The sequence below is a fragment of the Monodon monoceros genome, unplaced genomic scaffold, assembly GCF_005190385.1.
Source record: "Monodon monoceros isolate NGI ecotype Baffin Bay Population unplaced genomic scaffold, NGI_Narwhal_1 Super_Scaffold_11, whole genome shotgun sequence".
Lineage (NCBI taxonomy): Eukaryota > Metazoa > Chordata > Mammalia > Artiodactyla > Monodontidae > Monodon > Monodon monoceros.
Genome location: NW_021703767.1, coordinates 90892426 through 90906433, shown reverse-complemented (window position 1 = coordinate 90906433; position 14008 = coordinate 90892426). Strand labels below are relative to the sequence as shown.

At 33.1% G+C, this 14008-nt stretch overlaps 1 protein-coding gene across 2 annotated transcripts in view; it reads left to right on the top strand.

The window, feature by feature from the left end:
- NAALADL2 (N-acetylated alpha-linked acidic dipeptidase like 2) overlaps positions 1-14008 on the top strand; it is a 1153076-nt gene that overhangs the window by 652927 nt on the left and 486141 nt on the right. The gene's annotated exons all lie outside the window — the stretch shown is intronic.

Sequence of the window (14008 nt, the reverse complement as noted above, 5' to 3'; positions counted from 1 at the left end):
TTTGGCAGGTGCTCACTGTACCATTGATTCTCAGTCTAATGTATCATTGACAAATATTCTTTTTAAACAGACTTGGCAGAGGCAAAGCTCTTTGGACCTCCTTCCATTGTGATACTAACCCATTAACCATGATACTTCAGTCAGGAATTAAGCTAACAAAAAGTTCATGTAATTATCCATGTGTTCCATCAATATTTTTCCTTGTTTTCAACAAGATATTACAAAAGACTAATAATATCTTACTTAAGTCTAACTGTCCTTTATATATATTAACATTACCAATCAATTAATAACTTTTTCCAAGAAGGAAGTAAACTCAGTCAAATATGACTATAATCTATGAATTTTGTTGGTCTACTGAGTACTGCTTTGTCTTTTAAAGTACCCCTTTAATAATCCATGTAAGAATCTGTACTTTTTACAGTCCGCTCTCTCTTAATTACAATTTTGAAATTAAAATTAGTAGGTATCCATCTACAATTCTCAGGCATCACCAAAAATATCAGTTGAGCTCTCTCATTTGCAAATGCTCTAATTGCCTTGGGTTGTAATGCCTCAGCATCAGGAGGTTGCACATGGCAGCTAACTCTGTATGGTAAATCAATGGTCTGCAATGCTACTGAAAAGCAGATACTTTATGAATACTCTGCTTAAGTGGTAAGTTGCCCCATTGGCAACAGTTACTCTTTATATATTTTTGGCTCAGGTCATTTAATAAAAGTAGAATTCAGTCATATCTAGCAAAGTGCTGGCCAGTGTCTTGAGAATCTCAGAATGTTTTTTTTTTTAATTAATTTAATTTTTTATTTTGAAACAATTTCAACTCACAAATATGTTGCAAATATAGTATGTATAGAATCCTTATATCTTTATCCCAGCATCCTCTAATATTATGTACGTCTTCTTTGGAAAAATGTCTATTCAGACTCTCTGCCCATTTTTTGAATTGGTTTGTTTAGTTTTTTATTGTTGTGTTGTATGGGTCCTTTATATATTTTGGATATTAACCCCTTGTCAGATATATGGCAGATATATATGGCAAAAATCTTCTCTCATTCAGTAGGTTGCCTTTTCATTTTGATGATGGTTTCCTTCACATGCAGTATCTTTTTAGTTTAACATTGTCCCATTTGTTTATTTTTGCTTTTGTTTCCTTTGCTTTTAGAGTCAGATCCACAAAAAAATATTTGTTAAGACTTATGTCAATGAGATTACCACCAACATTTTCTCTAAGGAATTGTATGGTTTCAGGTCTTACATTCAAATCCTTAATGCATTTTGAGTTAATTTTTGTGTATGGTGTAAGAAGTGGTCTAGTTTCATTCTTCTGCATGTGGGTGTTCAGTTTTCCCAGCACCATTTATGAAAGAGACTATCCTTTCCCCATTGTGTGTTCTTTGCTCCTTTGTTGTAACTTAATTGTCCATATATGTATGGGTTTATTTCTAGGTTCTCAGTTTTGTTCCATTGATGTCTGTGTATGTTTTTGTGCCAGTACCGTACTATTTTGACTGCCATAGCTTGGTAGTATAGTTCGAAATCAGGACGCATGATATCTCCAGTTTTGTCCTTCTTTCTCAAGTTTGTTTTGGCTATTCAGGGTTTTTTGTGTTTCATGGAAATTTTAAAATTATTTGTTCTATTTCTGTGAAATAAGTCATTGGAATTTTGATAGAAATTGCATTGAAGCTGTAGATTGCTTTATGTAATATGGACGTCTTAACAATATTAATTATTCCAATCCATGAGTACAGAATATTTTTTCATTTATATGTCTTTTTGTTTCATCAGTGTCTTACAGTTTTCAGTGTGCAAATACTTCACCTACTTGGTTAAATTTATTCCTAGTTATTTTATTCTTTTGATGTACTTGTAAATGGGATTGTTAACTTCTCTTTCTGATAGTTTGTTATTAGTGTATAGAAATGCCACAGATTTCTGTATATTGATTTTGTATCCTGTAGCTTTACTGAATTTATTTATTAGTTCTCATATCTTTTTGGTGGGGTATTCAGGGTTTTCTATATATAATATAATGTCATCTGCAAATAGTGACAGTTTTATTTCTGTGTCCAGATTTGAGTGTCTTTTATTTCTTTTCTTGCCTAATTGCTGTGGCTAGGAGTTTCAATACTATGTTGAATAAAAGTGGCAAGAGTGGACATCCTTGTCTTATTCCTGATTTTAGAGGAAAAGCTGTCAGTTTTTCATCATTGAGTATGTTATTATCTGTGAAATTGTCATATATGGCCTTTACTATGTTGAGGTATATTCCCTCTATACCCACTTTATTGACAGTTAAATGAGGGTTGTATTTTGTCAAATGCTTTTTCTGCATCTGTTGAGATGATCATATGATTTTGATCCTTCATTTTGTTAATGGGATGTATCACATGGATTGTTTTATAGATGTTGAATCATCCTTACTTCCCTGGAATAAATCATACTTGATCATGATGTACAATTTTTAATGTATTGTTGGATTTTATTTGCTAATAGTTCATTGAGATTTGTATCTGTGGTTATTAGTGATAGTGGCATGCAAATTTCTTTTTTTGTGGTGTCCTTGTCTGGTTTTAATATCAGGGTAATGCTGGCTTTGTAAAGTGCTTTGGAAGGTTTCCCTAGTCCTCAATTTTTTTGGAAGAAAAGTATTAAGTCATCTGTGAACATTTTGTGTTAACTTTGAGAGAAGAATAGGTATTAAATCTTCTTTGGGTGTTCTGTAGAGTTTGCCAGTGAAGCCATCTGGTCCTCGGCTTTTGTTTGTTGTGAGATTTTTAATTCCTGTTTCAATCTCCTTACTAGTAATTGCTCTGTTCAGATTTTCTATTTCTTCATGATTCAGTCTTGGAAGATTTTATGTTTCTAGGAATTTATCCATTTCTTTTAGGTTGTCACACTGTTGGCATATAATTATTTGTAGTAGTCTCATTTGATCCTTCATATTTATGTGGTTACATTTGTAACTTCTCTTTCATGTATGATTTTATTTATTTGAGTCCTCTCTTTTTCTCTTGGTTAGTCTAGCTAAAGTTTTGTTGAATTTATCATTTCAAATTACCAGCTCTTAGTTTCATTTATCTTTCCTATTTTTTTTTAGTCTCGCTTTCATTTATTTCCATCTGATCTTTATTATTCCCTTCCTTCTGCTAATTGTGGTCTTCACTCATTCTTCTTTTTCTAGATCCTTTAGGTGTAAAGTTAGATTGTTTATTTGGGATTTTTTTGTTGTTGTTTCATTATTATGAACTTCCCTCTTAGAACAATTTTTGCTGCATCCCATAGATTTGGTTATGTCATATTTCTGTTTTCATTTGTCTGTAGGTATTTTTTTGATTTCTCCAAAGACCCCTTGGTTGTTCAGTAACATATTTTTAATCTCCACATTTTCGTGGTTTTTTCCTTTTTTTTTTTCTCATGATAGATTTCTAGTTTCATACCATTATGGTTGGAGAAGATTTTTCTTGAATTTATTGAGACTCATTTTGCGACCTAACATGTGATCTATCCAGGAAAATGTTTCATGTGTACTTAAGAAGAATGCATATTCTCCTGCTTTTGGATGGAATGCTCTATAGCTATTAAGTCTCTCTGGTCCAATGTGTTGTTTAAATTTGATGTTTCCTTATTGATTTTTTTGTCTGGATGGTGTATCCACTGATGTAAGTAGGGTGTTAAAGTCCCCTACTATTATTGCATTGCTTTCAAATTCTCCCTTTAAGTCCATTAATATTTGCTTTTATATCTTGGTGCTCCTCTGTTGGGTGCATATACATTTATAAATGTTGTATCTTCCTGCTGGATTGACCTGTTTATCATCATGTAATACTCTTCTTTGTCTTTTCTTACAGTCTTTGTTTTAAAGTCTATTTTTGTCTAATATGAGTATAGCTACTCCAGCTTTCTTTTCATTTCCATTTGCATGGAATATATTTTTCCATTCCTTCACTTTCTGTCTGTGTGTGTCCTTTCTTATGAAATGAGTCTCTTATAGGCGATAAATAAATGGGTCTTGTTTTTTATCCATTCTGACACTCTGTCTTTTGATTGGCTGCTTTAGTCTATTTACATTTAAAGTAATTATTGATGGGTATGTACTTATTGCCATTTTGTTGTTTTATGTTTTTTTCTCTTTCTTTTTATCTCTTTCCTTGTGTATTGGTGGTTTTCTTTAGTGTTATAGTTAGATTTCTTTCTTGTTTTCCTTTGTGTATTTACTATATATTTTTTCCTTGTGGTTTCTGTGAGGTTCACATATAACATTTTTGAGTGTTGCCTGTTTTAAGTTGGTAGCTACTTAAATTTGAACACATTCCAAAATTTTGTCTTTTTACTTCCACCCACCACACACACACATTTTATATTTTTGATGATACATTTTACATCATTTTATTTTATGCATTCCTTAACTAAGTATTATAATTTTAGTTAATTTTACTACTTTTTTCTTGTGATCTTTATGTTTGCTTTATGTGATTTTTTTACTACCTTTATTGTATATTTATGTTTTCCAATAAGATTTTTTTCTTTAGTATATTTTCTTATTATTAACTAATGCCATTTCTTTTCAGCTTAAAGAAATCCCTTTAATATTTCTTTCAGGGCCAGTTTAGTGGTGATGAATTCCTTTAGAGATCAAAGGAAAGCCTTGATCTCTCCTTTAATTCTGAATGATAACTTTGCTGGGTAGAGAATTCTGGGTTAGAGGATTTTCCCTTTCCACATGATGGATATGTCATGCCACTCCTTTCTGGCCTGTAAGGTTCCTGCTGAAAAATCTGCAGATATTCCTATGGGATTTTCCTTGTATGTAACAAATTGTGTTCTCTTGCTGCTTTTAGGATTCTCTCTTTATCCTTAACATTTACCATTTTAATTGTAATATGTCTTCATATGTGTCTCTTTGGCTTCATCTTGTTTGGAACTCTCTGGGCTTTCTGGACCTGATGTCTGTTTTCTTCCCCAGATTAGAGAAGTTTTCAGTCACTATTTCCTCAAATAATTTTTCTGGCCCTTTTTCTCTCTCTTTTCCTTCTGGAACCCCTATTATATAAATGTCATTCTGTTCAATGTTGTTGCAAAAGTCCCTTAAGGTATTTTCACATTTTAAAATTCCTCTTTCATTTTGCAGCTCTGTCTGAGTGAGCTCCATTGTTTTGTCTTCCAGCTTAGTGATTTGTTCTTCTATCTGCAGTTTAACCCCTCTAGTGAATTCTTCTGTTCCATTATAACTTCTGTTGGTATTTTCTTATATTTTCTGTCTCTTTGTTGAAGTCTTCATTGTGTTCATCCATTGTTCTCCCATGTTCAGTGAAGCATCTTTCCTGGCCATTACTTTTAAATCTTTATCAGGTAGATTGCTTATCTCTGTTTCCTTTAGTTCTTTTTCTGATGTTTTGTCTTATTCTTTCATTTTGAACACATTTCTCTGTCTCCTCAATTTGTCTAATTCTCTGTTTTTATGTATTAGTTAGTAACTATCTCTCCCAGACTTAAGGAGTGATGCTATTTAGGAGATGTCCTGTGGGGCTCAGATGTACAATCCTGCCTAGCCACCAGAGCCAGATGCTCAAGGGATTTTCCCTGTGTGAACTCTGTGCATCTTCCTCCTGTGGTGGAGCCCAGTCATGGCTTCTGTGGTATACTGTCAGGTGGGATTTGCCCTTGGACTGGCTGCAGGGTCTGGTTGTGGCTTCTGTTGGACACTGGTAAGCAGGACTCTTGCTCAGTTGTTTGTTAGGCCTGACTTAGGTGCTAGGGTAGGCAGAGCTCTCAGTGGGGCCATGCCCACTGTCTCTAACAGTTTATAGGGAGAATTCCAAAATGCTGCCCTTCAGTTCTGGCATTATCAAAGTAGCCTGAGATCACAAAATGGCTTCTGCCAATATCTCAGCCCCCAGGGAGTATCTCAGCTAGTTTCTCTCTGACAGAAACTTTAAGATTAGGAAGTAGGTCCCCTTCACCTATAGGCCATATGTTTTGTGCTGATTTTCAGGTCGAGTCTGTGTGCAAGCACTTTAAGAAGAGGTTTTTCATTCCCTGCAGTTCTGTGGTTTTCCTGGATATATTTCTCATTGGTTTTCAAAGCCAGATGTTTTGGGAGCTTCTTTCTCCTGTGCAGGATCTAGGGGCTGGGATGCCTGATATGCAGCTCAATCCCTTGCTCCTCAGGTTAAGGATCCATATCTTTGTGATTCTTTCTAATTGTGGTTTTCTGAGATGGTGTGGTGTTTTCCTTGATGAGATCATATCTCTACCTTTCCTACTCATCTCGAAGCTATCCTTTTACCCTTTGTTGTGGAGGCTCTGTTCAGCCAGTTTTCAGGTCCCTTACCATGGGATTTATTCCATATGTAGTTGTAGATTTGTTGTGTCTCTGGGAGGAGGTGAGTCAGGATCTTCCCATACTCCTATTTTGAACCCTCTCTTTTGTTTGTTTAATACATATGAAATAAAAAGAATAGTACAGTTAACCCTCCATCTACCTCAACCAGCTTCATCAATTATTCTACCATTTTTGTTTTGTCTATATATCCCCTCATACTTCATAGCACCACTTATTTTTTTCAAATAAAATTTACATAAATTGAAATAGATATATCTTAATTGACAAAAGGATACAGCCATGTACTCTCCATTCGTATTTAGTATTAGAACATTCCCATCACCTCCAGAAGTTCTCTGAGTCACTTCAGAATAATTTCCCATCACCAAACCTAGCTAACCACCAGTCTCAAGATTTTCATGGTAAAAAATTTTAGAATTTTATAAAAATGGAAACATGAAGTGTATATTCTTTGTGTGCAGAATAATGTCTGTGATATTTATTCATGGTTGCAGGTATCAGTAGTTCATTCCCTTTTGTTGCTGAGAAGCATACCACAATTTTTGTATAGGTTTAAGTAGTTGTTTTTTTTTTTTTTTAACAAGAATGTCAATGCACTCTTCCACAATGCATGATCCAAATAAGTTCTTCAAAGAAACACATGGTCTTCTTGTAAGGTAGCTCAGTAAGTCTTGTTGCATATCCAAATAGTTCTTGATTATTATAGAATCAGAGAAAAGAGTAAAAAGTTTTAAAATAATCTTTGTCCCTATAACACAGAAAAGAATTCATCACTCTTTTTACGAGAATGAGACTTCAGCTTCATTTGTCACGTTAACTACTCTGAGCCTTATTCTCTTCACAATAAAAAGGAGGATTATACTAATACATATCTCACAAGATTGTTTGTAAGGAAATGCAAAATTCTGGCCTCCACCTTATACTTAGATAGGAACTCTGAGGAAAGGGCCCAGCCATCTGTGTTCTAACAGATTCTTCAGGTAGTTCTGATGCAGCTAAATTTTGAGAGCCACTGAACTAGAGGACATTTACTATTCTTTATCTACCACATCTGAGTTGGACCACTGGGGCTACTGACCTAAACTTTGTGACCTCATGTTACTCTTCTTTCAGCATCTTGTATTGCTGCCTCCACACCAGTCAGGACAGAGGAACATATGTATTCCTGATCCTCAACCCAATTTTTGTACTCAGTGGGCTGTTAGTGAATATTTGTTGAGTGAATAAATTATTCTCTTTTATTTTTAACTTTTTATTGGAGTATAGTTGATTTACAATATTGTGTTAGTTTCAGGTGTACAGCAAAGTGAATCAGTTATACATACATATATATCTTTATATAGATATATAGAGATATATCCATTCTTTTTCAGATTCTTTTACCATATACAGAATATTGAGTAGAGTTCCCTGTGCTATACAGTAGGTCCTTGTTAGTTATCTGTTTTATATATAGTAGCGTGTATATGTCAGTCCCAATCCCCTTATTTATCACTTCCCCCCACGTTTCCTCTTTGGTAACCATAAGTATGATTTCCAGGTCTGTGAGTCTGTTTTGTTTTGTAAATAAGTTCATTTGTATCATTTTTTATTAGGTTCCACATATAAGTGATATCATATGATTTTTGTCTTTCTCTGTCTGATTTACTTCACTTAAGTAAGTGATAATCTCTAGGTCCATGGCTGCTTGTGTGATGATTCTGATCCTTGGCTATACACTAATTTTAATTAGCCTAATTAAAACTCCTTTTAAAAAAATATGTATACATACTTACACAGTTTTTCTCCCTAAATGCTTCTGTCAACTCTCTCACATCTCTTTTACCACTCAGAATAGCAGAGATTGCACTGATTGAAAAAGCTTTGAACTTCCATTTAAGATATTAGGATATCAGAAGTCTAATCTAGTCTCTTAATTCCTTTGATAATTTATCAAATATTTCAAAGACAAAATGTTCAAACTATCAGACTTTATCATAACTTCTTCCACCAACTTGCCAGGAGTGTTTTAATACATTAAACTATGATCCAAGCAAACCCTGTTCCCTGGAACCATATAATTTTAGAATCCTGAGAGGCTTTAGGGTATAAATAGCACAATTTTATTCTCAGAATTGAGGCATAAGAAACTTGATCATGTTATCTAGGGACTCAGATAAATGAGGCATAAGAACTGACATTTACAGTAACTGGTTATTATTACAATACCTGTGATCAGTTATAATCAAAGATGTGCTTGGCTTAAAATCACTAATTGGGTACATAAGGTAAGGCTCCAAAGAAAGAGGGGATCAAAAACTATGGGGTGAGCATTAAAATAGAGAAGTGAGAAATTGATATCATTAAGGAGTATTCTATTTTTACTATGTTGAAACACAGAAAAGGAAATCCTACCCCAATTTCTAAGTATTAAGATTGTCTGACATCTGAAGGCCTAGAAATAGTATTAGGAGTTAGAAATCCTTTTGTTTCCATATTATTTCCCTTAATAATATATCTTCTGAAAACTCTGTAGGTTACAGAGTTGATTTTAAATTTAGTACCATCTCCAGATAACTGCCTGGCTAATCCCTGGACTACTACTTAATTGAAGCCCAAGATATTTCTTTTATCTTGGCTTAGACTTGATTCTCATTATACCCTATTTCCTAAAATCCATCCTGATTTAAAGCTTTATGTCTGTGTCCTGTTCTTTATTTGTTATAAACCTGTTTTGTTTTTGTTTCATTTTTGATTCTGGAGAGGAAAATCATTTCAGTCATTTTACTCTAGTGAAGTGTATCAAACAACACAGTTTATTTAATATTCCCAGTGTTACAATTCAGTGGATCCGTGTGTTGTTTACCTCCTGTCTGTTCAACATTGCCTCTGCCAACCAAAACATTCAAAGAATAAAGAATATCTCTGTAATTTGTGACAAGTCTTCACCAGGTGTTCTTGGTCCAGTTACCTGGACAAATATTGAAAGACTGACTTGAGTTGGCACTAAATCAACTGAGACAATGTTGAACTAGAAGAGCAGATATAAATATGCGCCTAGTTGTCAAAGCAGAGTGTTAGATACTCACAGCATGAACTACCTTGTCACTTGGTTGGGAAAAAATAAAAAATGTCTGTATTCTTACTATTTTACTGTAACTGGTGGTTCTTGAATATGTCCTAAAGTCTTCCTATTTACATGAAGTATTATTCAACATGATGCTTAGATCCATTTAAAGAGTGGCTCATTATTAAACAATGTGAATTTTTTTCAGAAAGTTTAATTTGCAACATATTTTAAAAGTAGTTTAAATTCAAAATACTCCTTTTAAAAAATCTAAATTTCATTTTGAAATATAATTTTGGTAAGTTTTCTTGTATTTCTTGGTTCCAAAAAATTGAAAATTTCCAATTGATTGTTGAAATGTCTAGGATTATAGTATTCAGAGACATTTTTGAGTGATTATTATTCTTAGGAAATCAGTCTGCCATGTAGTATATTAGTTGCTCAGAATGTTCTTTACTGATTATTGTATAAGGAGCTTTCTATTTTAAATTAAACAAATACTCTGTCAGTAGAGACAATCAGGTTTTTTGTTTGTTTGCTTTAAGAATCAAAGTTTTCACAAAAATTGGTGGTCATTCTAAGAGGATAAAGTCAACTGCTTTAAAAAAATGATTTACAAATATATTCCATCACAATGCATATAAGAAGTTAATTGAAACAACAATAGAATTAGTTTTACATGTTTTTAGCATTTTATCTTATAACATCTTTTAACAGGACAGCTTTTACTGGCCCTGCTTGAGGTAAATAAGCTGATCTTTAAAGAAACTGAGCCTTAATCAATGTGACTTGACTAACATAACCAGAACTTAAATACAAGGTTATCTAACTTCTAACGTAATGGGAATTCCACTATATGATTTGGCATCCACTATACAACTTAGGCAAATAAGATTTGCAGTTTGATGTGATTCAGACTTAATGATGAACAAAGTTTGACTTTGTTTTTCTCATACATTCGCCATATGCTTGGGGGGTAATGTTGAAGGTGAAATATAAAATATAATAGTAAAATTATAAAATGTACCTATAGGTTTAGACTATATTAGTATAACCTCAGAACAAATTTAGATTAAATCATATGCAATTACCATTTGTCTTCCAGAGTACAGTTTTTTACACTTACCTATAAAAATGGAAATTGCATATTATAAAATAAATAAATTGAACAATTAATCAACTAACCAAAGAATTAGTTATTTGAATTTTACTTTTTCAACCACAAATTTATGTGAATTATTTTAGTGGAATATATTCAGAACTTGTCATTTTCCAAACTTTATCAACCTTTTAATTTAATAGCTTTAAATTGTAAAATAGAATAATCAGATTAGCTTCCTCAAAGATTTAAATTGTTGTTATTATCCTGAGTACAACCCACCTTTTCAAGGAACTTGTCAGTAGCTGAGCAATAGCAGATATAAAAGAAAAGGAATAAACCTGAGAAATAATAAATCATGCTGATCAACACAATTTTACTTTTTCCAGCCAGTTTTCATGCTTTTTTATCTGCTGTGGTCAGAACCTATAAACTACAGTATGAGGAGATTTTGCTATTGACAAAATTAAGCTTTTTTAGAGAAAATATCATTAGTATAACTAATGTCAGATATGAAATTATAAAGGTCAATATAGTCTGGTTTTACATTCACTACCAAATGATAAAGCCAACATAAAAATAATAGCAGTCTCTTTTTTTTTTTCTCAACTCTATTTGTTATCCATTCATCTGTTTATTGAAACTTAGGTGGTTTTTATAATTTGGCTATTGTAAATAATGCTGCAACATCTGCTGCATCAGATCTCTTTTCAAGATAATATTTTGTTGCCTTTTGATATATATACAGAAATGAGAATGCTGGATCAGATGGTAGTCATATTCTTAACTTTTTGAGGAACATCCATACTGTTTCCTGTAGTGGTTGAATCAGTTTTCATTCCCACCAACAGTGTATGAGAGTTGTTTTTTCTCCACATTCTCATCAACCCTTATTATTTATTTTCTTTTTGATAATAGCCATTCTAACAGATGTGAGGTGATTTCATATTATGGTTTTGATTTGCATTTCCCTGATGATTAGTGATGTTGAACATCTTTGTCATGTACCTGTTGACCTTCTGTATGTCTTCTTTGGAAAAATGTCTCTTCAGGTCTCCTGCCCAGTTTTTAGTCAGATTTGTGTGTGTGTGTGCTATTGAATTGTACATGTTCTTTATATATGTTGACTATTAACCACTTATCAGATATATGATTTTCAAATTTTTTTCCTATTCAGTATGTAGCCTTTTCATTTTGTTGACAGTTTTCTTTTGCTGTGCAAACTTCTTAGTTTTATGTAGTCCCAGTTATTTATTTTTGCTTGTGTTGTCTTTACTTTTGGTGTCAATCCAAAAAATCATTGCCAAGGCCAATGTAAAGGGGCTTACCCCCTATATGTTCTTCTAGTGGTTGTACATTTTCATGTCTTATATCCAAGTCTTTTTTTTTATTTTGAGTTAACTTTTGTGAATAGTGTAAGATAAAAGTTCAATTTCATTCTTTTGCATATGGATATCTAGTTTTCAATAGATAACTAGATATTTATTTATTGAAAAGACTATCCTTCCCCCATTGTTGGCTCCACTGTTATAAACTAATTGGCTATATATGTGTGTGTTTATTTCTATTCTGTTCCATTGATCTATGTATCTACTTTTATGCTAGTATCATACTGTTTTGATTACTATGACTTTGTAATATAGTTTGAAATCAAGGAGTGTAGTACCTCCAGTACTGTTCTTCTTTTTCAAGATTGCTTTGGTTATTTGGGATCGTTTGTGGTACTATACAGATTTTAGTATTCTTTCTTCTAATTCTGTGAAAAATGACATCAGAATTTTTATAGGGGTTGCATTGAGGCTGTAGATTGCTTTGGGTATTATGGATATTTTAACAATATTAATTCTTCTAATCCTAGAAAGTGGGATTTCTTTCCATTCATTTGAGTCTTTTTCTATTTCTTTTATCAGTGTCTTATAGTTTTCAGAACACAGATCTTTCACTTCCTTGAATGAGTTTATCTCTGTGTTATTTTTTGAAGCTATTATAAATGAAATTTTATTCTTAATTTTTCTTTCCAGTAGTTTATTGTTAGTATATAGAAACACAACTGATTTTTTAATATTCATTTCATAACCTGTAACTTTATTGAATAAGTTTAGTATTTCTAACAGTTTTTTTGGAAGAGATTTTAGGGTTTCATGTATATACATACACACACATATATATATAAAGATCATGTTATCTGCAACAGAGACACTTTTACTTCTTCCTATGCAGATGCCTTTTATTTATCTTTCTTGCCTAATTGCTTTGGCCAGGACTTCCAGTACAGTGTTGAATAGAAGTGGAGAGAGTGTGCTAGAGGTACTTCTTTTTTTTTTTTTAATGTAGCAGTTATTCTAAAAATCTCTCCATATCATTTCTTAGGGATTGCTGATGGTTGGCTTCTCCAGAAGCAGGTACTGAGAGAGAGTTTAGTTGGCAGGATTGTTATTAGAGATCAACACCTGTGGGAAAGAGAGAGTGCAGTGGGGATTGGGCAGAGGGGAATATGGACTTCAAAACAGTGCAACCACTGGAAATAGATGGTCTATCAGGATTGACCATTAGTGAACCAAATGGCCAGGTCCACATGCCTCTTCTGAAATCAGTCTTTGGATGTATGCTGTGTCAAGAAAGGCATGACACTTGGCAAAGTGATTCCTGTGACTAAGGCAAACCCTGAAAAACTTAACAGCTGGTGACTGTCTGTTCATAGCACTCACAGCAGCAGGTTGACAAGTTCTCCCTTGACAGAATGGAACATCACCATGGAACATCTGGACAGGACATTACTATGTCCACCACAGAAATCTGGCTTTAATTCCATACTTGGTCATGAGTTAGAAGGGCTAGAGCTACACTGTCTAATGGTAGGCAATAGCCCTATGTGGCTATTTAATTTTAAATTAAATTAATTAAAATTAAATAAAACGTAAAATATAGTCATACTGTTCTCATTTCACGTTCTCAGTAGCCACATGGGACTATTATAGAGGACTTCCATCATTAAGGAAAGCTCTACTGGATGAGCTCTACAGAGTAAATGTTTGAAACAATGTGATTTTATACAAAATTTGGTGGTTATCTGCTGTATTAGATCATCCATGAGACTTTCTGTATATAATCTTGAGAATTGAAAATTGTTTATCTTTTTTACCACTTGAATTATTTAAAATCTATTTACAAAGCAGTCTCTAAGAACCACATTCTAGGGATGCTTCATGAATTCTTTTATGGTTTAGCGTTGAACCAAAACATAGTTGAGTGCTCCTAAAGTAAACATTTTCCATTTCCAGTATTCTCTGGAGAGTTTTCGAATTTTAAGTATGTAAAAATAAATCTTGTAATGCTACTTTAAAGTGTTCCTGCATTTGCTTCAAACTGCTGGCGTTGTAAATTTCAGTCCCATACGATTTCATTTGAGATCTGCATCCTGGATGAAAAAATGTGCTCTACTTGTGTTTTGCCTATCAACAGCCACTCAGTCCTAAATTTTTCAGCGAGAGTTGAAAAATTAAATCTTTGGAAT